We start from the raw sequence: 21,961 nt of genomic DNA, 5'->3' as shown, positions 1-21,961 counted from the left end.
GACTTAAAAAGCAAACTTAAAAAAAAAGGCCTCCAGGGGAATTTTTCTGAAACACTGCCGACACCATTGCCGTGTAATCAGCAGGCGTTTTCTGTGGAAATGATGATGTCACACTCTGCTTCGCATAGGCGCATACAACAACAACAGTACCGTTGTTATGATTGTCTCAGACTACCGTGTTGTGCTTGTGCTGCTCAATCTGTTGAATCTTCTGACTGTCTTTCAACAAAATGTGCATCTGTTGCTCCACTTCTGCACGTATTCGCCACTACACCAGATGATCGGCCCAACTCTTCTTCGGTGGAGATCTTCCAAAAGTGGCTTCTGGATGAGGCAGTTATGGCATCACCTACAGGCCTGGCATGCTTACTACAGCTCTTACAGTCCCTCGGCATTTCCGTGCAAATGCAGATTTTCAAATGAAACGCCTTATGAACGGGCCTAACATTACATAAACTGTGTATAGAAATATAGGAGGTGTAATTGTGTTAAAGCAGCAGGTAATCAATAAGATGTAAACAGTTGGTGGAGCTCAATTGTGGGTTTAGTGCTCAAAAAATTGTGTGTTCTACTTTTAAGTCTTTCCAGTCTCTGACTTGTTTGTTTCAGGCTTTAACACAGTTAGCAACTCTCCATCAAGCCTCCATCACCACCTCGTCGTTGGGCTGACTGCAGTCACAACTTCCAGTTAAGCCATTCCAGTCCAGTTGGTGGCGGTAATGCGCCTCAAGGTTGGATTGCCAACCGTCTCACACAATAAAACGGCAGAAAAAGAAAGAACAACCACAACAATAATGGCTGATTCCCGGGTAGCATATAAACACATATATCCACATCGCCAACTACTGGCCTGGCATTGCCACTACATTTTTGTGACTTGTCCTCTTGAAGTCGTATGGACGCAGATCGTTTTCCTAATATAAACACGGGAGGCTTTTGGAAACGCAAAGGAAGAATCTTTGCGGGAGTCTTGGTGTAAGCGTAGCCTTAGCCGACTTAAAAAGCAAACTTAAAAAAAAAGGCCTCCAGGGGAATTTTTCTGAAACACTGCCGACACCATTGCCGTGTAATCAGCAGGCGTTTTCTGTGGAAATGATGATGTCACACTCTGCTTCGCATAGGCGCATACAACAACAACAGTACCGTTGTTATGATTGTCTCAGACTACCGTGTTGTGCTTGTGCTGCTCAATCTGTTGAATCTTCTGACTGTCTTTCAACAAAATGTGCATCTGTTGCTCCACTTCTGCACGTATTCGCCACTACACCAGATGATCGGCCCAACTCTTCTTCGGTGGAGATCTTCCAAAAGTGGCTTCTGGATGAGGCAGTTATGGCATCACCTACAGGCCTGGCATGCTTACTACAGCTCTTACAGTCCCTCGGCATTTCCGTGCAAATGCAGATTTTCAAATGAAACGCCTTATGAACGGGCCTAACATTACATAAACTGTGTATAGAAATATAGGAGGTGTAATTGTGTTAAAGCAGCAGGTAATCAATAAGATGTAAACAGTTGGTGGAGCTCAATTGTGGGTTTAGTGCTCAAAAAATTGTGTGTTCTACTTTTAAGTCTTTCCAGTCTCTGACTTGTTTGTTTCAGGCTTTAACACAGTTAGCAACTCTCCATCAAGCCTCCATCACCACCTCGTCGTTGGGCTGACTGCAGTCACAACTTCCAGTTAAGCCATTCCAGTCCAGTTGGTGGCGGTAATGCGCCTCAAGGTTGGATTGCCAACCGTCTCACACAATAAAACGGCAGAAAAAGAAAGAACAACCACAACAATAATGGCTGATTCCCGGGTAGCATATAAACACATATATCCACATCGCCAACTACTGGCCTGGCATTGCCACTACATTTTTGTGACTTGTCCTCTTGAAGTCGTATGGACGCAGATCGTTTTCCTAATATAAACACGGGAGGCTTTTGGAAACGCAAAGGAAGAATCTTTGCGGGAGTCTTGGTGTAAGCGTAGCCTTAGCCGACCTAAAAAGCAAACTTAAAAAAAAAGGCCTCCAGGGGAATTTTTCTGAAACACTGCCGACACCATTGCCGTGTAATCAGCAGGCGTTTTCTGTGGAAATGATGATGTCACACTCTGCTTCGCATAGGCGCATACAACAACAACAGTACCGTTGTTATGATTGTCTCAGACTACCGTGTTGTGCTTGTGCTGCTCAATCTGTTGAATCTTCTGACTGTCTTTCAACAAAATGTGCATCTGTTGCTCCACTTCTGCACGTATTCGCCACTACACCAGATGATCGGCCCAACTCTTCTTCGGTGGAGATCTTCCAAAAGTGGCTTCTGGATGAGGCAGTTATGGCATCACCTACAGGCCTGGCATGCTTACTACAGCTCTTTCAGTCCCTCGGCATTTCCGTGCAAATGCAGATTTTCAAATGAAACGCCTTATGAACGGGCCTAACATTACATAAACTGTGTATAGAAATATAGGAGGTGTAATTGTGTTAAAGCAGCAGGTAATCAATAAGATGTAAACAGTTGGTGGAGCTCAATTGTGGGTTTAGTGCTCAAAAAATTGTGTGTTGTACTTTTAAGTCTTTCCAGTCTCTGAGTTGTTTGTTTCAGGCTTTAACACACTGTTAGCAACTCTCCATCAAGCCTCCATCACCACCTCGTCGTTGGGCTGACTACAGTCACAACAAGAAGGCAAAGTCAAAGTTCAGACCTCCTGCTCCTGTTGTTTTCTTTTCTATTTCAGGTCTGTCAGTTCAGGTCAGGGCGCTGGGGAACATGGCTGCAGCGCTGACAACTGCCAAAGAAGTGGACAAACTCAATCAAAGTGCCCTGAGTTTGAGAGTTTCCACAACATAGCCTCAATCCGCTCCTGGACAAACTGTACTGTACTTTATGTTGGAGAGGAAGCACTTATAAAAGCTATTAGCGGCTGGAGCTGCGGCTCTTATAGAAGTGAGGAATCATTTCATGGAGGGACTACAATTGGGTCTTAGCTCAAAAACTTTGTTTTAAAACTTTCCACAAAATTTCAAACTAGCTTTTGTCAGTAAATGTTACAAAACTTTCGCTTATTATTATTGCCTTTATTTTTTCCCATTTCATTTATTTTCTTTTATTACTTTTGATTGCTTTAACAATTTATTCTGTTTCCATTCAGCTGCATTTTTTAACATCTTTTATCCTCTTGCTTTGACTGCAGATTAAATCCACTTTCCTACTGCAGCTCCTGATTTGCTTGTTTTATCAAATAACTCAGTAAATTTAATTACTTCAAACTTTTTCAAACTAATTCCAAACATATTTCAGCAAAGTGAAAATGAGAGGGCAACCTTGGTACAGAATTTTCCATTCCACCTGATATCAGAGTTAATGAGTCCGAAAAGGCTTTGAGGGCCCGTTGCTAACTGTATTATTAATGTTACAAATATAGCTCTGCTGTGCTATCAGTTAACAAGAGATCTGAGCTATCTGTCACAACACATTTCCCAGAGTTCAATGCAGGAAGCCGACACCAGATTGATTCAAATAACTACCTGCTTCAATTATTTAGGCTCATCACTATGATGAGAATAGTTCTGTCTGTGGAGAGGGCTCTGCAGTTCTCTGAAGTACATAATAAAATAAAAAAACAGCTTCTTTATGACAGGGAGCGGGATCTTTGGGTTACGTCAGGGCACTAATTTCTCAATTCCTCAATCACTTCAAGTCCTAACAGAGTCTTGGTGAATTATTCCCCTGGTTTGGTGTGGAAATAGCACGGCTGACTGACGGAGCTGCACGCTTAATCCTCAAACTCAGTAGGAGGCACTAATCCTTCTGCAAACTTGTTTTCTTGGTAACGTTTGGAGAAAAATATAGCCACCATGAATGCAAAAGTACCAAACTACAGCAAGCTACGATCTGATTGTACTGTCTAATCACATCTTCTAACATCCTTTGCTTTGTGCGGATCAAAACTTTTTAACTGTTCTTCCTAACTGCTTTACTTTTGTAATTATTCTCCCAACCGCTCCCTCTGCTTTTCTCAAAACTATCACAAAGAAAGAAAGTCACAAGTCTGCAAAGCATTTAACACCAGAGCAGAAACCAAGCACAGGTTTTAAATTGAGTCATCTCAAGACAATATTCTCAGGTTTTTGTCAAAGTGATGTGATATCTGCTCCTGCTGTTCCAGCTTTTTCTCTGCGTGAAAATATGCAGCGGTAAAAATACTTGACTCCATAAACAGTTAGAAGTCACATGTAAAGAGACATATACCTGGAGTCAGTTACCTGCTGGTGAAGAGATAGAAAACGCAGCTGCAGTGTGGATAGATGTCTGGGAGTGAAAATATATAAAAGCAGCAATTATCTTTTTGTCATTTTCTAATATGTGCAGTTCTTTAGTACCGCGGCTCAGAACCACAGGGATTCATCCTCTGTTTGCTAAAGCTGAAATGAAAGTGAGGATTTGTTGTTCGGCAGGTTGATGGAAAGATCACAGATGAACTGAGGTCATGAAAGTTTGATCTGAGATTGCATCAGGGCATCAGTGTTATGGCTAACTCTGCAAAACACCACACGGTTACAGAGAGCAGCACATAGGAAGCAGATAAAAGTCATCAGCTTTCTATAGACAACCATCACGTAATTTGTTTTAACTGCATAAAAAAAACTGGGTAGAATTGGGAGTCGGAGGTTTCAATGCCTTGTTGGAGACGGTATGACTGATAAGTTGATATAAACCATCCTCTGTTTGTTTGTGTGTGCATGTATCTTTGATAAGTCTCTTTTCACTCATGTTGGGCTGTAAAACCTCAAACCTGTTGACTCCTGGTCTGGCTCTTCTCATTATGTCCATTTATCATCATAGTCAAGATAAATACGAACTGATTTTGACACGGTCTGTTTAGTTTTGAAAGTCACTAGGTGTTTTTAGGTAGTTTCCGGTCACAACTTCCTGTCCTACTCGATCTTCCCTACGCTGAATTTATGCGTCACAGTTCCGCGTCCGTCAGAAATAGGATGGCTGAGTATTACCTGCAACATGACAGACCATCCACACAGACGTACTACAACAGAACGACGGATATTGTGTATGTTGACATAATGATTCGAAAGAAACCTATTTGATCTGTTTGCAAAAGCTGAAAATGGAGTTTATCACTAATGTTGCACTGTTGGTTTGTGACAAATGAGCCACGAATTTCACTTCAGACATCCAGTTAATGACTCAGGCAGGGTTGTAAAATTCCGGGAATTGTCAAAGTCATAAACTTTCCACAGAAATTTATCAGAGTAAACAGAATTCAACCCTAACTTAAATACTGTAGTATAATTTTCCAAATTTCCCAAGCTTAACTTCCCATGGATGGTTGCCGGAAATGTTCCCCCCTTATTCTTGTAATTGTAAAACCGATATGTCATATATATTTATATATATATGACATATATATATACTTTTTATTTTGTCCAGAGGTTGAATCCTTATCCTGAGCCTGAAAAGTTTGACATCACTGATAAATAATGCTAAACGCAGTTAACCTCAACTCTCAGGACATGTGTGGCTGTAAAAGTTGTGGTCATGAATAAGACTTCATTTCCGCAATAAGGCTCATTTGCATAGAAAGAGGGCAATTTTACCTCAACTTAATGCATAATGACTCATTTAAATGTATGCAAATAGCACAGTGCATAGTGGTGCTATTTCCCCTGCAGCACAGTTTGTGGTGCGTTTAACCCTTTATGCAAGCTCTGCATGATGATGTCTTATGGGTCAAAGTTTAGCAAGTACAAAAGCTGAAAAATTTATTTCTAAATCATGCGCTGCATATTTTACATGTAACACAGATACTTAACTGTTTATGTAGAATGGTTTTGGCTTTTGGAAGTATATATTGAAAAAAAAGTATATATTTAAAAACGTAAACAGCTTGGTTCAGCTCTCCTCTCTCTTCACCTTGATCCACCCGGCCATCCAGCACCACTGCAGCCAATGACTTCATATAATGTTTACCACTGCACTTACTGGGAGGAAGTGAGGTCCCTGCGAGGAGCAGTGTCTCAGTACAAGGATGACACAGCTTTCTTTTATAGCTGAACATCCAGCTAATCCATCTCCTCATGCCTCATCTTTCCCTCACACTGTGGAGCTAAAAGAGCCCAATGCTCAGTCCTATTAGAGCCATCCTCCAAGGACCAGATGCAAAGTGAGACAAATTCAGATGGATTCACTGGATGATGTATGTGCTGCACACTGTAACAGTCACCACATCTTTTCTGGAGAGAGCAGATGTCACTGGATTCATGAGAACGCATGAATTTCTCCACATTAATCTTCCACTATCTCTCTCTGCCTTTCTGTTTTTGAGCCTCAAACCTGTTCCAGGATGTGCTTTGAATATGTAAAAAAAAAACAGGACCCATGGAGGCTTATTGTGAAGGATTAAATGACCTGCTGTAATGTATCACTCATTTCCTCTGTGCTGCAGCAGCTACATGGAGACGTATCATATAAGGACTGATGTAGCATTCAGATAAAATCAAAGGACGAGGCTCCATTTCACAACAGTGTCCCACAGGCGGCATTCAGGGACAGCAATGGAGGTGTTTGTGGAGAGCTGGGTGCACTGTGAGCGCTGTGTCCTTGAGTTAGGCAGGGTCACAACCCTCTGATGCTAATTACCACAAAGAGACCACGCTGCACAACGCTGAGATATCAACACTGGCACATTGGAACAGCAAAAATAACTCCATCATCGACACAAATGAACCAATTCAGGGGGACTGAGTCCCGAGCCACTTGTTTTGAACACACATTTTAACAGTGTTCACAGGAGTCTGCAGGTTTGGCACGGAAAATTCAGGGGAAATGATGCAGAGGGGAGGTTAATGGTAGAATCTGCAGCACAAAATCGCACCACTAGGGTTAAATGATAACTGATTTTGTATTTCCTTTATTTTTACAAGTGTGTACAAAGAAAATTAACAGTAAATCGTTTCATTTATCCATTAGGAACTACTAAACAAAGCTGGAGATGAAAAAAATTAGACAACACACATACAGTTTTGAAAAACAAAACAGGCAAAAGTGATTTTTTTTTCTAGTTATGAGAGAGTTAAAATTTCAATATCCTGCTTACTGATTTATAAATCTTTATTCATTTGTGTACTTGTATTAACTGGTGGGCAGAGCTTTATCAGCATTAGTTGCTCAATAAAACAATTTGGACTCAAATGCTGCATCATTTCCTGAACTTCTTCTCCCACAGAACCCATCTTTAAACTCGTACCACCTGTCAACATAACTTGTCTATCAAACAAAAGTGCCTCATTTCTTGTTAACAAAGCTTTGAACCAAGGCTAGCGACTCCTCGAAGCTGAAAAACTTGCTGCTGTATCTTGCATAACAAAGTTGCAATTCTGTGTCTGACCTATAAAGCAGTAATAATTAACAACATGTTGTGAATTATGAACATGATGCAATGTAAGAACGGTAAGGAGCATGAAAAAGTAAAGAGACGGGTGCTGCCAGTCATTGTTTATTAATGCAAAGAGTGTGAGGAGAAAAATTATCCTGTTAGGTCACGAGAGATTCTATGATCGTCTAATATCATGTGAGTAAAGATGTTAGGAAGTCTTTGAGTGAGATATGAACACCTTAAAGGTCCCATATTATGCAAAAATCACTTTATTAAGTCTTTTAGTGAAATTTGTGGGTCTTTGACTTTCCTCCTAGAAAACAAAATGTGATATTTCATGACAAAACCTGTATTTAGTAGTGATTGTGAATGTAAAATCCTGATCTAAAACAAGCTGTTTGGAATTTCCGGGGTTTGCCGACGTCAGCAAGTCCCTTTTTTTCAGGAGCAAGTCTGACCTGATTGGTCCACTGGAGCAGATACCCCCAAACCCCGCCCACTCCCCTCCCCTAGACTAAGTGGCTAGAGTTCATTTATCAGGAAATGTGCCAGCTGCACTCAGTAGAACTGTGCGTGTGTGTGCTAGTCACTTCACGGCCGACTGCTTTTCCAACTTTGGACAGTACTACAGAGAGCTAGTGAATAGACTTGTCCTGAATCCAGGTGCATTACCAACCATCCTCCGACAAACCTCGGACCCTGGAAATGTGAGTATTTTAAATGCTGTGGAGCAGATGTAAGAGCTTTTCCTCAGTGTCCCCCCTGTCTCTGTGTTAGCTTCAGGATGCTAACTTTAGCTGTGGTTAGCCTGTTGTTTTAGCCTGTAATGTTACGGTAAACAAGCTTTGCTGTTTTCTAAACATTGTGCACTTGGAGCTCGTGGCGCCGCTCTCAGTGTTGCGGAAGAGCGGGGCGGTATCAGCGATGGCTCATTTACATATGAAGGTCACGCCCACTAAATCAGAGCGTTCTGAACAGAGGGGCTATGAGAGCCTGGAAACAATGCCGCTGTGCTTGATTTATTGGCTTTTGGACCAAAACGTGTTACTTCCATTTCATGAAGACATCAATGATCCATATTAAACTGCAGAAAAGGAGCATAACATGGGACCTTTAAACCAGTGGTCACAAACCTTTTTGAGCCCAAGATCTCTAAACCCAACCGGTGTGAATGCCAGATCTACCTATTGAAGGCTTGAAGAAAAATGGAAAACATATTGTGTTTTTCCAGTTTTAGCGAGCCGAGATGTATGAATTATACTTAAGTCCCTCGTATTTAAGTGTTAGAAGCAGATTCGCTTACCTGCTGAAACCCTTTTAATGTTATAGCTTTTTCCTTTTAGATTATGAAAAGATCAGTCATCAATCAGTGCCATTCCTACAGTTACCATCTGTTACATGTTAAAGCAGCATCACTTCAAAACATCATATAAAAGACACTTGTTAGTGAGATGGCTGTGACTGAATATGTCTGTGAGGGCCTCATAGTCAGGCTCACAGCTACAAACAGCCAGTCTGAGACAGTCAGTAAGGTGTCTGAAAATGAGATGACTCTTGTTCTTTGATTTGTCTGCATGTGACTCTGTGTCTATCAAATAAATATGATGATTAATTGAGTAATAAGGAATGTTGTACACACAGCATTTCCATTAAATATGTTCTGCTTTAAATGTCTCTGTTGTAGTAATTCAAAGGTTTATCTAATTAATTTTGTCTCAAAAGTACGTCATTAAAATAATAGACTGGCTGACACACATTATGTATAATACATTTTTATACTAAAAGCAAAAACTGGGATTTAATATCTATACAATTTTAGTTATTCATTGTTCTTAAAGTAGAGAGTGAAGTTAAATAAGAAAGATAGTGACAATTTGCAAATGTGCACATCCTGCCCCCCCTCATTGAGATACCCAAGTCTGAAAGTCTGGACACGCCTCTGCACAGAAACACACAGTAACATTGTGATATGAAAGCTGACAGGCTTTCAGGTTTGATCACCAAGAGCTGGAGGAAAACTCCTCTGTTGAAGACAGACAAACTAAAACTTCTGTCCCAAAGGGAGCAGAAAGGTGACTCCTGGATGAGCGCAGCACTCATCATTACAGTATCCACAAACTGAAGAATGATGAAGGTTAAATTAAACATAACCCACAAAGAGTGACAGGGGGAACTTATGCTGCTAAATCTTGTAAATCTGGAAATAGAATAGAACAGAAGTTTTCTCCGCGACTCGCGGGGTATTTAGGTGATGACGTGAATCATTACAGCATAGAAAACACAGAGGCACATGATAGTGCGCCTGTTAGCACTGGTAAATGATCATAGCAAGCACAAATTTTATTTCTTTAAGCAACTTTTCCAGCCATAGTCCGCATTTGTCCATAATGTGCGTGCTTCGGGGCGGAACTCCATGATGCGTGATGAGGAATGATTCATTTTTCTATTATTTTCAAGATCTACTGGGGAGCTTTAAAGATCGACTGGTAGATCGCGATCAACAGGTTGGCGACATCTGCCTTAAATCAACGTGTAGGTGTGTTAGCTGTTGAGCACTCAGATGGGTTTGGATTTGTTTTCAGAGTATTTTGGTAGACTTAATAGTTGCATCATTTGATAAGTCGACGTTTCGCAGCATGAATGTGAAAATCAAAGCAGTATTCCCTCAACAAAGATGATCAGGATGCCATAAGAAAGAGTATTAGCATAGTGGTAACATGTATCTGCATCTGTTTTTTTTAAAATCTGGACTTTGAAGTCAAAATAATCAATATTTAAATTACTTCCTTCTTTTTCCTTTTTTCAAATGCTCTCCTTGCAACATTTGCTTTGTCAAGCGGAAATAAAACAAGAACAGTTGAAGTAAAACTCATTTGCTCTGACGTTCAGCTTAAAGCTCCAGACCACAAAGGGATGAGTGACACAGCAGGCCGGATATCTCTGATTCAGTCTCTTTCTGAAGCCTGCCCGGGCAGAGCTGAACCCCTCAGCTTTCCTAAAGCCCCACTTTGCCACGAATTAAGCCTTAATGCGACTCCTCTGTCTATTGATTTGTTAGCCATGCATTTCCTGTCCTGCTTTGATGTCATTGTGGTGTCAGTGTATGGAAGATTCCAGATAAAATTATGGAGGGCTTTAGCTTTTAAGCTTGTTATTTCAGGGGATTATTCGGCCGCAGTTGAATTAACATTTTTATTCTTTTTTTGGCCACAAACTGGATTATGTGACTCTGTTCTGCAGAGGCGATATCAAATGCCCATCGCTTATGTGCTTCTGCCATGAACCCCCACCACTGCGGTGGAGAGCGCAGCAGATTGAGTCCGGGGAGGACTCTGTGTAGAGGATTTCACCCGCTTTGTACAGTAAAAACTGTCTCTTTTAGCCAGGGATCCAAGCAAAATAAAACACATTTACCAGTGTTATACAAAGAGATCATTAAGTATTATTGAGGGATTTTCACTGATGTTGCAGTTTGGCTTTTTGGTGAGTTCAGTAATCTTGCATCCTTATTGTTTATTGACTGAACAATCCCAAAATGTTCAGTTATTTTGGCACCCAGTCTGAGATATTTGAACAAATGACTTTTGGTTTCTTTCGACCCACAGGGACCCAATCACAGCTTGCTGGGAAATAGCTGAACTTCTGCAGGAAAAATAACCCCGCCTGTGTCGAACAGACTGGATGTGGTCCACTAGTCCCTCTGCAAGAGGCTCAACACACTCTGCATGGAAACAGAGTAAGCCACAGAGCAAAGCAGCAAAATACAATACAAACAAAAGGCAGATTAATGACCAGGATAATCACAAGCCAGAGATTTGTCCCTGTTTGTGTTTGTATTTTCTGACTCAACAATTTCTACCCAGTATAGAACTTTTCTGAAAGCCTCACATAGCAGCCGAGCTTCAGCCTTTTATCCCCGTCCTTACGTCCTCTATATGTGATGCAGCTGCAGCAATTCAGATCGCCATTAAATCACAGCTGAGCTGCAAAATAATATTCAACAGAAACCAACCAAATAAATGTTGGATTACTTTATGGAAAACAGGGGGAAGGAACTGTACATTCTCAATTATCAAGAGGTCGATCATCTGTCTCTGATGTCTCCTCTGCAATTTTGGGAAAACATTTTTTTTCATTAAATGCAGACACAGCCAAGAGTGTGTTGGGCTGAAAATGTCTAGTTTCTTGCCAAGAAGTCACCACTTTCTTCTTATAAATGATTAAACTGGTGCAAAAAATTAAGCTTCATTAGTATATTTGAGTTAAATTCAGATTTTAAATTAAATTGGCAAAAACAGTTTCTGTTCTGACTCCTCAGGGCAATCAAAAAAAGTGCCTCGAGAATTTATAATTGCAACAAACAGTTGTCTGAAATGAATGAGAAACTTATTTGAGGTTAGCATTAACTATCTATCTTTGAGCTCTGTTTTGGTCTCCACCAGCTCTGAAAGAGTGTACTAGTTCACTGTGTTAAACAGCTGCTCTCTGGCTGCTGGGTAGGGCTAAACGAATTTGGAAAATAATCTAATTGCAATTTTTTTTAATTTTCTTTTTATCAATATTGCAATTGGATTCAGCATGAGATTTATATCATGAAATATCTTCTGCATAATTCACTTAACACAAGCAACAAATCCATCTATAGTATGTTCAACATGGCATAGGGTACTGTCCACATGTTAACAACTCTTTCCTGTGGGCCTGTTATGATGAAATAAGATTAATTGATGCATGAATTGAAAAGAATAACATATCTTTATTTAATTATTACAATCACAGTATAATGTTGACAGCTTAATGTAACCTCAAGCCTTGTAGACATGTAATATTTTTGCCAGAAAAAACAGCATGTTTTGGGTTGCTAGGCGCCGCCCTGTTGGCTATGGCTGCCTTTTGCAGCAGCTCTCTCTTCTCTGTCCGTTTCTTGTAATTTTTTTTTCTCTTTTTAGTAATCTTTGTATTTGGAGTGGATCATTACTTTGTATGGCTCATTTGTGGTCATGAACACCAAACTTTTTGCGGCTTCAGTGATATTTTTACTACTTTTCTCCTGTTTGTCCGGAGATCCCACATGTAACCATGGCTGCATTGTTTACATGTGAACTCAGCTGTTAGCAGCATGTAGCATGTCAATGCTAACTGGTGTAAGACCTGATGTTTCCCCACGAGGTGAGAAGGAGGTGAGGACGACGTGCTGGTGCTCAGGTGTGAGCTAAGAAGTAACGACACTGACCTGTCCTCCCATTCATCGTTTTTGGGAACATAAGATCTATCTCCAACAAGATGGACGAGCTAGCTGTGCTAACCCAGCAACAGAGGGAAAACCAGAGGGCAGAGTAGTATCATGCTATCCACAGACATGGCTAACAGAGGTAACATCAGACACCAACGCCACATTGGAAGAGCTTCACCTGCTGTGAGCAGACAGGATCCAGGAGACAGAGATGGAGCATGACTGAAGAAGCTCAGTCCTGGACCCTGTGGAGGTGGAGGCTGGCTGAACTGGAGAATGATGGACAAGCTGTCATCATCTATTTTCTTATGGACCTTTTTGCACTTTCTATACACTTTCTTACTTTTGTTTTCTTGATTGCTGCTGTGACTTCAATTTTGTTGTACTTGTTACAATGACAATAAAGTTCTATTCTATTCTATTCTATATTGGCTTTTGCTGGTTTTAGGAAAGAACAAGTACAAGTTACTATATGCCCTACAGGTCTGTGTACATGACAAATACACTTTTTTATTTTATTTATTCATTTATCTAATTTTATTTATTTTAATAGCAGCCTTTGCGTTTTGAAAATTGCACTCTTTTACATTGTACTCTTTTACATTGCATTTCATTATATTCAATTGGATTAATTATTCAGCCCTACTGCTGGGAATCTAAAATGGGCTTTTACAGCTTCTTATCCTTGAACAGCTGCCTGCTGTAGGTAAAAACAACACTTCAGAAGAGCTCTGTTTGCATTGTTGAAAAAAATGCCACTTTCATCGTAAATGTATCGAATATGATGACTAAAAACAGCTGTTGACTACGTATTTTTTAATACCATGGCTGTAAGTGGCAAAGATGCCAAGTGTGTAATGTTTATTTAAAACACTGTAAATATGAAATACATGTAAAAGCAGCCATTAGGATCTTGGTTACTTATACTATTGTGTCACATGACTAGATAAATACATAATTCAAACAACTGTCTTTTTAAAAAAAAAACTTGGTGTCAGTTATTGAAAATGTGCCTTCCATGTGTTCCATATATCTGAATTATGATCTCACAACTGAACAAATGTCTTCTTTAATCTGTTTATGTTGTTTTTTAAAATAAGTGAAAGAAAAGGATCATTTCCAGGGATAATACAAACATCATCATCTCTATAACTACAAAGTGCCTAGGTTAATAATGTGAAGGTCTGTTCATGGATTGAAATTTTTCTGCCATTCAGTATTGATCCACACTAAATGTCAAAACCTTTCTGTGGATTCAAACTGTGAAACTTTAACACAGAGCAAATAGACGAGGGAGCTGTAGCTTGCTCCCTGACAACACTTATTAAACATATAAACTGTTGTGTCTGGCTCCTGCTGAGATGTTGTTCCCACTTAATCAATTAGAGGTGCTGTTTCTACAAGGCTGCAGCTCTTCTTCACTCACTGCTGCTTCACTTTCAGTAAGGAGCTCTGCTCTGTGAGCGGCTCTGAGCGCGGTATTAACAAACAGCACACAGGTGCTTTGTCTGAGCTCATGTGCTCGGTATCAACAGACCCTTACCTCACATGAGGCAGTCAATGAGCTGTCAGGAATGTGTTATAGCGAGCACATTTCTGCCTCATTATAGCGACAGAAAGCACCATTACCGATATAAAACCTTATGACCTTTAATACTAAATGGGCAGAGTGATGGGCGACTATGGTACTTAACTATGTAAAGTATGATTGTGCTTTATGGCTTTTGGTAGAAGAGATCATAAAACAGCCATTAAGCTACAACAGAGAAACATACTTAATAGTAAGTGTTACTTTCATTCTTGGCAACCTGATAAATAATTAATCCTCGAATCAATCACACGCCAGGCACCAGATGCTTCAAGACCTTTTTATGATGCTTGATCTAAAGTCTAAGATTGACAGGAAATCCAAAAAGAGGTTATCTGAGGGGGGCGCTGACATATAGGGGCTTTTTGTTCCAGTTTTCCTCATGTTTTCACAGGTTTACTGATCTATTTTTATGCTGTTTTGATTTGGGCTGAAATCCCTTTGAGCTGGCACTTGTGTGTCTTTATATCTGCTATTTTCTTTATTCACATGTATTCAAATTAGATCTTTGTCATCTTTTATCTCTAGTTCATGAATAACAGCTTAATGAGAAACACAAAAGAGACAAAAAAATGTGATGGAAAAAAGGAAATGAGAAACTGACAAATAGAAAAATAATTTCCTAACGGCAATAGGTGGTTAATTCTACTTGTCCCTGCCATCACCTCTGAAACTAAAAGTCTTATAGACTTAAATTATCAGTGAAACGGTGGACAAAGGAACTGATTAATTCCTTATCAGGCAGGTAAACTGGTCAAAGGCAACAGCTTCAGAAAAGCTTCAGTCACACGTGGTCCAGATAAGCTTTGAATCGAGGCCTCTGTAGATCAGTGGAAAACAATATTATATTTAAAGAGATTATCTTTCCAGCACAGGTTCAGATTTTAATAGAAACCTGTGAAGACGAAGTCAGAAAAAGATAAAATGTTCCTCTGTTACTGTCACATCACTTTGACCACTCTGTGGTCTGAGATTCAGAGACTTCAACGACTTTCAGTTGGCTTGTCACCAATTTTAATGCATACAATCAGGATCTCTTTACCTCACTGTAATTTTTGGGGCTTTTATTCCTTTGCTGACAGAGCAGCTAAAGACAGGCAGAAAACGATTGGAAGGAGACGGATGGTGGTTATTATCAGTGTCCTTTGTGGTGTCACTGATGCTTAAGGATGGGAATTGAATTTTTTTTTTATCAATACTAATGCTGTTAACAATCCTGCTAATCGATCCAATTCTTTGACAATTCCCTTATCGATTCCATCAAATTTTGCATGTGGGCAAATGGTCTGATTTTCAGTGGCAACAATGCCAAACATACATCCCAGTATAGATAACTGCTTCTGCAAGTTGCTGGTGTTTCCACTCACTTAAGGTTGTGCAGTAGGTGACAGTAAAATTAAGCCACAATTCTGATGCTTCTGAACCCTGTCAATTGAATAGAATTGATTAAGGAATCGATTAGCAAAAAGATTAATGATATCGATTCTTTGATGGATCTGTTAACGGTTCTCAACTGGAATTAGTTTTCGATTCCCATCCCCACTGATGCTCGCTCTGTAAGGTTTTTGCTGATGCTCTACCTGCCTCTGCTTTTTATGCTTGCAAATGCAAGAAATGGAAGGTGTGCTTTCCCAGTCTCAGGCTTTGGCATTCCACGACAGGCATGTGGAAGGGCAGGGAGCTCCTAGAGCGGATTCATACGGTTTGAAATATGAGAAAAAATTACTCTTTGGCTGAGAATGCCCTGACCAAAGTATTGTTTTTGCTGTTTAGAATATTTTTTTAATTTTTTTTTTTATCTAATCTTAATTTAATCAGGTTGATCCCGTAGAGACTAAGAACCTTTTTTTCCAAGTGAGACCTGGCTATGACAGGCAGCAGCAAAAACACAAAGTTACAGACAGGAAATACAAAAAGATACAAAGTACGGTCAATAAAACACAAGATAATGGATTAAAATCCCGTTTCCGGAAACAACTGTTCAAACAATCAAGCTGAAACACTGGCATCTTATAGAACAAGCTTCCATATCTTTCATTTTTGATTCAAAAACATTTAAGGACACCAGCTCCTTGAGCTTCAAGTCATTCTGCAACTGGTCCCAAGATGAGGGTGCAGAGCACCCAAAGGTCCTTTTCCCAATTTCAGTCCAAGCGTAAATGCTTATGAAAAATGTTTTCGCCACAGTGTCAACAGGCAAAGGTGGAAGGAACCACTTTTTAATCAACTTTATGCATCATGATATTTAAATCCAGCTACATGAACTAAATGCTGACCAAATTTAAAAACCAACACAACCACTGTGATCTTCATCATTTTCTATTTTTCTTAACGTTTTGGGCTTGTAAGTGACAAAATCTTGAAAAAAAACTTGTCCATAGACTCATTTACATCAAAGTATGGGAGATAAGTTCATTATACATGAAAAGCTGACTCACTGTAAACAGTTGGGTTTCTTTGTTAACATAAAAAAGGTGACATTCAAGCCAATAAAAAGCAAAGTATGCTAATTTAAAAAAAGTTGCAGGCTCCAGCTGTTTTACTTCATCGCTGTCAGTGAAAAAAAAAAGAAAGACAAACCTTCCTTTACACTGTTAATGCCTCTGCACACAAATTTAATCAGCTGCTTAACACCTCGTGTTCCTATCAGTGCAGATGTGTCTGCTTCTGACAACCATCATTTACAGCTCTTAGACTGAAATAAAAATTCATTATGTCGCTCTGGCTGTGAGAATACTCCGTCTCCAGCTTGCTCTCCTCGCTGTGTGAGGGGCATTCAGTGAAAATATGAGACTGTCAAAATGACCTTTCCACACGACGCTCGGGGACTGTTCTAATTGGCACTTTTTGTTGTTATCAGCGGAGACAAACAAGAACATTCTCCTGTGCCGTGCTGTGTCGCCGTTTCATACACAGGCTGAAAAAAAAAGGTACTCTGAGAGGTCTGGTTAAAGATGAAATATAATAACACAAGTTGCTCTTTATTGATCCATGTAATGTCTAAGAGATAAAAATCCTCATACTGGGTTATTTCACTGCTTTGCCTTGAAACGATACAAGATCAATACCAGAGCAGGAAAATAAACGGTGTGCTTCATGGATATAATGTGTATAGCAGTAATCGATCTCATCATGCAACACTATAGGAAAGGTCATACCTCACAAACAGGGAGGCTTCTGCTCAACCGTTCAATCAATACTGACATTTTATCTACAGAAATAGAGATGGGAGACACTGTGCTCCTGTGGTGTAGCTAGTTAGCCGAGCATTTAACCTTCATCTGATGGAGACGTGAGAACATTCAACATAAATGTCCAAACCCTCCAACATTAAAACCACACACACTTCTTCCCGCGATGCAAAAACAGATAACTCTCCAGACTGCCCTGAAATCATCTCTGTCACACTCCCAACTGGAGAGTTTCTATTGTATGCTTTTTCATAGGTCATGTCCTGTGCACTATCTCGATTTCGGGTTCCGCGTCCTCAATTAGACGGCCACTCTCGCTCTGCGTTCTCTCCCCGTCACACCAGATGGACCCACAGATGGACACAGCATCTTCCTATCTGTCTATCAGCTCAGCTGGCAGCCAGCACGTCATGCTGCCGTCTATCACGTCTCTCCGTCCAAACCCCTGAATTAGATTTTTATTTGCCTGTAAATCACACATTCATTGGCATCTCACATATGAGGAACAATAAAAGTGGAAGGGGGGGCGGTGAGTGTGTCGGGATGCTCTGCAGATGTCTGACACCTTTAGCACAAAACGCAACATCCACAAAGAGATGCTGTTTTGTTTTCAGGGCTTTTTCAGGATGAGAAGTGGGATCTACGGCGGGAATCGTTACTGCGGAAGTTCAGGCTCAGAGAAATTCACAGATAACTGCTGTTCACTGCCAGGAACTGACGTAGATTGGTCGTATCAAGGTGAGAAACAAAGGGACGACGTTCTTTATTTCTTCCCCCAGTAACTCGACTACTCATCCACAATCCAACAAATGAAGTTGAAAAGAGACCCCAATGTGCCATCATTTGATAATGAAAACGCAGAACTCGGACTTCCTGTATTTTATTGCTTCTGTGAATTTCACTGAGCAGAAACTGATATTTATAGAAATACTCTAGATCCAGCTATTATTAAAGGTATTGTTACTGATCTCTCATACAACCATTCTTTGTATCTTTTTCAAAAGCACCTTTTCTGGTTTGAACAACTGTCCTGAGACTTGCTTTTGTAGATTGTACCATCAACAATAAAGTTACTACAACAGTGTATTTAGAAAGAAATCAAAGAAATAAAAAATGCAATTTTTTTAGTTTGTAAAGTTGTACATTTTCAATTTCAAAAACCCTTAAATTAACTACAGTAAAGTCTTTTTTTTTTGTAATTTGATGAGTCATAAATTCACAAGTTTGGAAACACTTAAAATTACAAAAAAAAAAAATAGAGTTAAAAATACATTAAAACAAGAGAAATTAATGATTGATGCATTTTTTAAAGTTTTTTTCTTAAAAACTTGCTGATTCTTTTTTTTTATTATTATTATTCACAGTGGCCCTAACACCCAATTATAAGTCACTGAACATTTCTCAGATCTGATGAAGAATTTTTCTCCATTTACATCTGGGAAACTATGAGTGAAGCCACCCCACAGCCCTCAGTATGTTCCTCCCTGACCAATCAGGACAAACTTCCTGGTAACTTGCCTCTAATTCTACAGAATAAAGGACATTTGCAAGTAAAAACATCAAATGTCTAATAGTCCAGTCTTTCATACAGTGTTTACAACAGATACAGGTTAGTTTAGTGCATGAACAGGGTCAGTAAAATCTACCACACAGCCCTTATTTTACCAAGGGATAGGAAGGAGTGATGAGACCATCATTATCCAACAAATTGAGCAGAGCTCAGTCAGGTGTTTCAGCACTTCAAACCCGTCTTTGCTCAGACATTTGTAGCGTTGAAATGTGATCAGATTGTGGAATCTCTGAAGAGCCGGAGCAGTTCAGCTTCCCTGATCACCTACAGAGCAAAGGAGCATCATCCTGGCACCGGTTCTTAACCCGATAACATCCATGATTTATCTTCCTCATGCCACGCTGCTATGATACAGGCAGGAGGGAGAGAGCAGCCCGTACCTGGCCTGAAAGACCTGAAGATCCTTTGGCTTTTCTTGTAGTCTGATGATCTCTGATTGCAGGGTGAGCTTGGAAAAAAAACAGACGTGTAGCCTCAAATCCATGCAGCTGGATGAAAGAAAACCAGCGGGGTTCACACTCTAGGGACCATGAATATCTCTGTTTTTTTCAATCACTTTTGGGCAACAGATGTAGCACTTTGCCTCCCTTATGAACACTTTTTCTTTTTATATATAACTTAGTAGTTCTGCACACTTTGTCAGTTACATAATGATCAGTTAACAACCAAATCAGGACCGACTTTCTTGTTCAATAAACCGAAACATTGCACAAGTTAGACTTTGATTCTTAGGCACACACTGAACCATGGCTGGTTCAATTAAAGTCAAAATTTACACCCATACATGAACACTGCTCTACCTGTGCGACACACATCCAAAACTTGACAATGAATTTCTCCTGAGCAGTGTGAGACAGCCACAGCGCAGGATCCCCCCGCAGTCTGGCTCTTATCAGAAGGCAGAGTGTAACTGCTGTGTCTGACAGATGAGTGGGACTTTGAGTACTTAGCCGGCTCACAGACACAAAGTTTCATTGACAACCGGAGCAGAACGACTTGCTCAATGAACAAAGGCGTCACAAATGCTGACAAGCTGATCAAGAGGCTGCGGGGAGACGAAAAAGACGGGAAGAGACACGGAGGAAGAAACAAAGAGAGACTGAAAGAGCGGGGGAAATAAAGGGCACTGACATCTTTGTTGCTCACTCGCTTCTGATCCTCCCGCTGTTGCTCCGCAGATGATCAAACTTCATCAGCGTCTTCATCATAAGGAATGCACGACTTGTCCGTTTTTAGAGCAACAGGAGAACTATGACACTGGTAATAAAAGCCCTCGATGAGGAACACGTCCTTGCTCAGTTCTCGTGAAGTAAAAAATGCTCAAAGTGGGATGCGTGCGGAGTGGAACAAACAGCCAGGCTGATAGATAAAACACTGTGAAGAGGGGCGTAAAATGATCTCTGCTGCTGTTTTTGTGACACTGCACATGAAGATATACAAGTGGTTGTGTTCCTCTTAGGCCACACTATAAGTCAGAGCCCTCATATCCAATCCTTTGTTTATCTCCACTACAGAGAGAGGTCTGTCATGAAGACGACGTAACCTCCATCCGAACTCTACATCCTGTATAAACCTATGGAATACACTCACCCTTCATTTACCCCACTACAGCTCCACCTTTATGACTCCCACGGGCTGCTGCAAAGTTGTTTTTGCAGCTCAGCAGAAACTTCCCAGCATTTCACTGCCCCTCTATGTGCCTTTAATCTGTTGGTACCAGGGCTGGATCAGCAAATGTCAATGTGCTTTATTCCCCACAGCAAGGTTTTCTGAATGAATTCATTTCATCTAACCAGAATAATCCCAACTGCCGCAGCAATTTTACAAGAGCAGATACCTGAGGGGGAAACTGCTTAGTGCTTGGTATTAGATACTTAATAAATCAGAGCGATGACGCACGGACAATTAACTGATTACTGATTCAGAGACTTTCTTTGGTTTTGCAAATGATCAAATTATTAAGGGCCTGTGTCCATTAACGCCATTCATCCTCTGTGTGCACTCGCAATGCCTCTTTTCTTTTCCAGCACTCAGTGTCCTTCATGCACAAACACCCTCAGACTCACTTGGGTTCAGTCAGTGCAAGTTCTTCCAAACTGACCAGTCATATTCAAGAAAAGCAGGACAGTTTTAAAGCAGGGGTGTTGTGCTTTCTTAAAGCTTTTTACAGTGTTTTAGAAAACTCTTATTTTAGCCTCTGTCTGAAGTGCTTTGTTTAAGTTGCTGTCTCTTTAAGACTTCACAAACCCCCTTCCCCCTAATTGGCCAGCCTTCTGGGGGTCTGTCAGGGGCAGAGCTATGTGGCATTGGCATTTAAGCCCGCCCAAGCAACTTGTCATCGACCAGTTAGAAGATCCTTATTAACTCTCCATTTCAACAAGTCTCATGGAGATATTGTTGAAATCTCTTGAAGATCTTGAGCTATTTTTTAGACCAGACCATTATGAGACGTTTACAGACGATAGGCTGAGTAAAACATGGACGTAGCCTCCGCGACATCACCTGTCTGTTCCTTAATCTGTGAAATGAAGCCAATCTGGATGTGGCTACATTTGCTATGACGCTAGCTGTGAGTTTCCTTTGGAACAGCTACAGGGCGCCTGTGAGTCACGTGACCTGAGCTGTTTCTCTGACTGGACAATCAAACTATTCTAATAACCTCTAAACCACCAAGTTAGAAAAAAATTCACTCACCGTACAGTGTGAAATCAGTGTTTTAAATCCATCTGTTTTTTGAACCAGGCTGTAAAAATGCTTTTTAATGCCATAAAAGTCTGTTTTTATGGCTGGGTGTGTGTGTGACTTCTGGTCTTTCTGCAGCCAGCCTCAAGCAGATCCTTAATGAACAGCGACATTTAGCACTTCCACATAAGCTTAATTTTTACTGACCGGATGATCCCCTTTGTTTCGGACAAATTCAGGGGTTTCTAAAAAATAAATGAATACTTTGCCGTTTTCAATTTTACTAGTGCTGTCAGGCGATTAAAAAAAATAA

The 21,961-nt window shown here is 40.3% G+C and overlaps 1 protein-coding gene across 1 annotated transcript in view; it reads right to left on the bottom strand.

The window, feature by feature from the left end:
* The window catches only part of hs6st3b (heparan sulfate 6-O-sulfotransferase 3b), a 78,347-nt gene that overhangs the window by 29,291 nt on the left and 27,095 nt on the right, over nt 1–21,961 (bottom strand). The window lies entirely within an intron of this gene.

Source organism: Halichoeres trimaculatus, unplaced genomic scaffold (genome assembly GCF_033239565.1).
Source record: "Halichoeres trimaculatus isolate MK-OKI-2021-1 unplaced genomic scaffold, fHalTri1.1 fHalTri1_scaffold_19, whole genome shotgun sequence".
Classification (NCBI taxonomy): domain Eukaryota; kingdom Metazoa; phylum Chordata; class Actinopteri; order Labriformes; family Labridae; genus Halichoeres; species Halichoeres trimaculatus.
The sequence above is the reverse complement of the archived record's forward strand: the minus strand, read 5'-3'. Positions and strand labels throughout refer to the sequence as shown.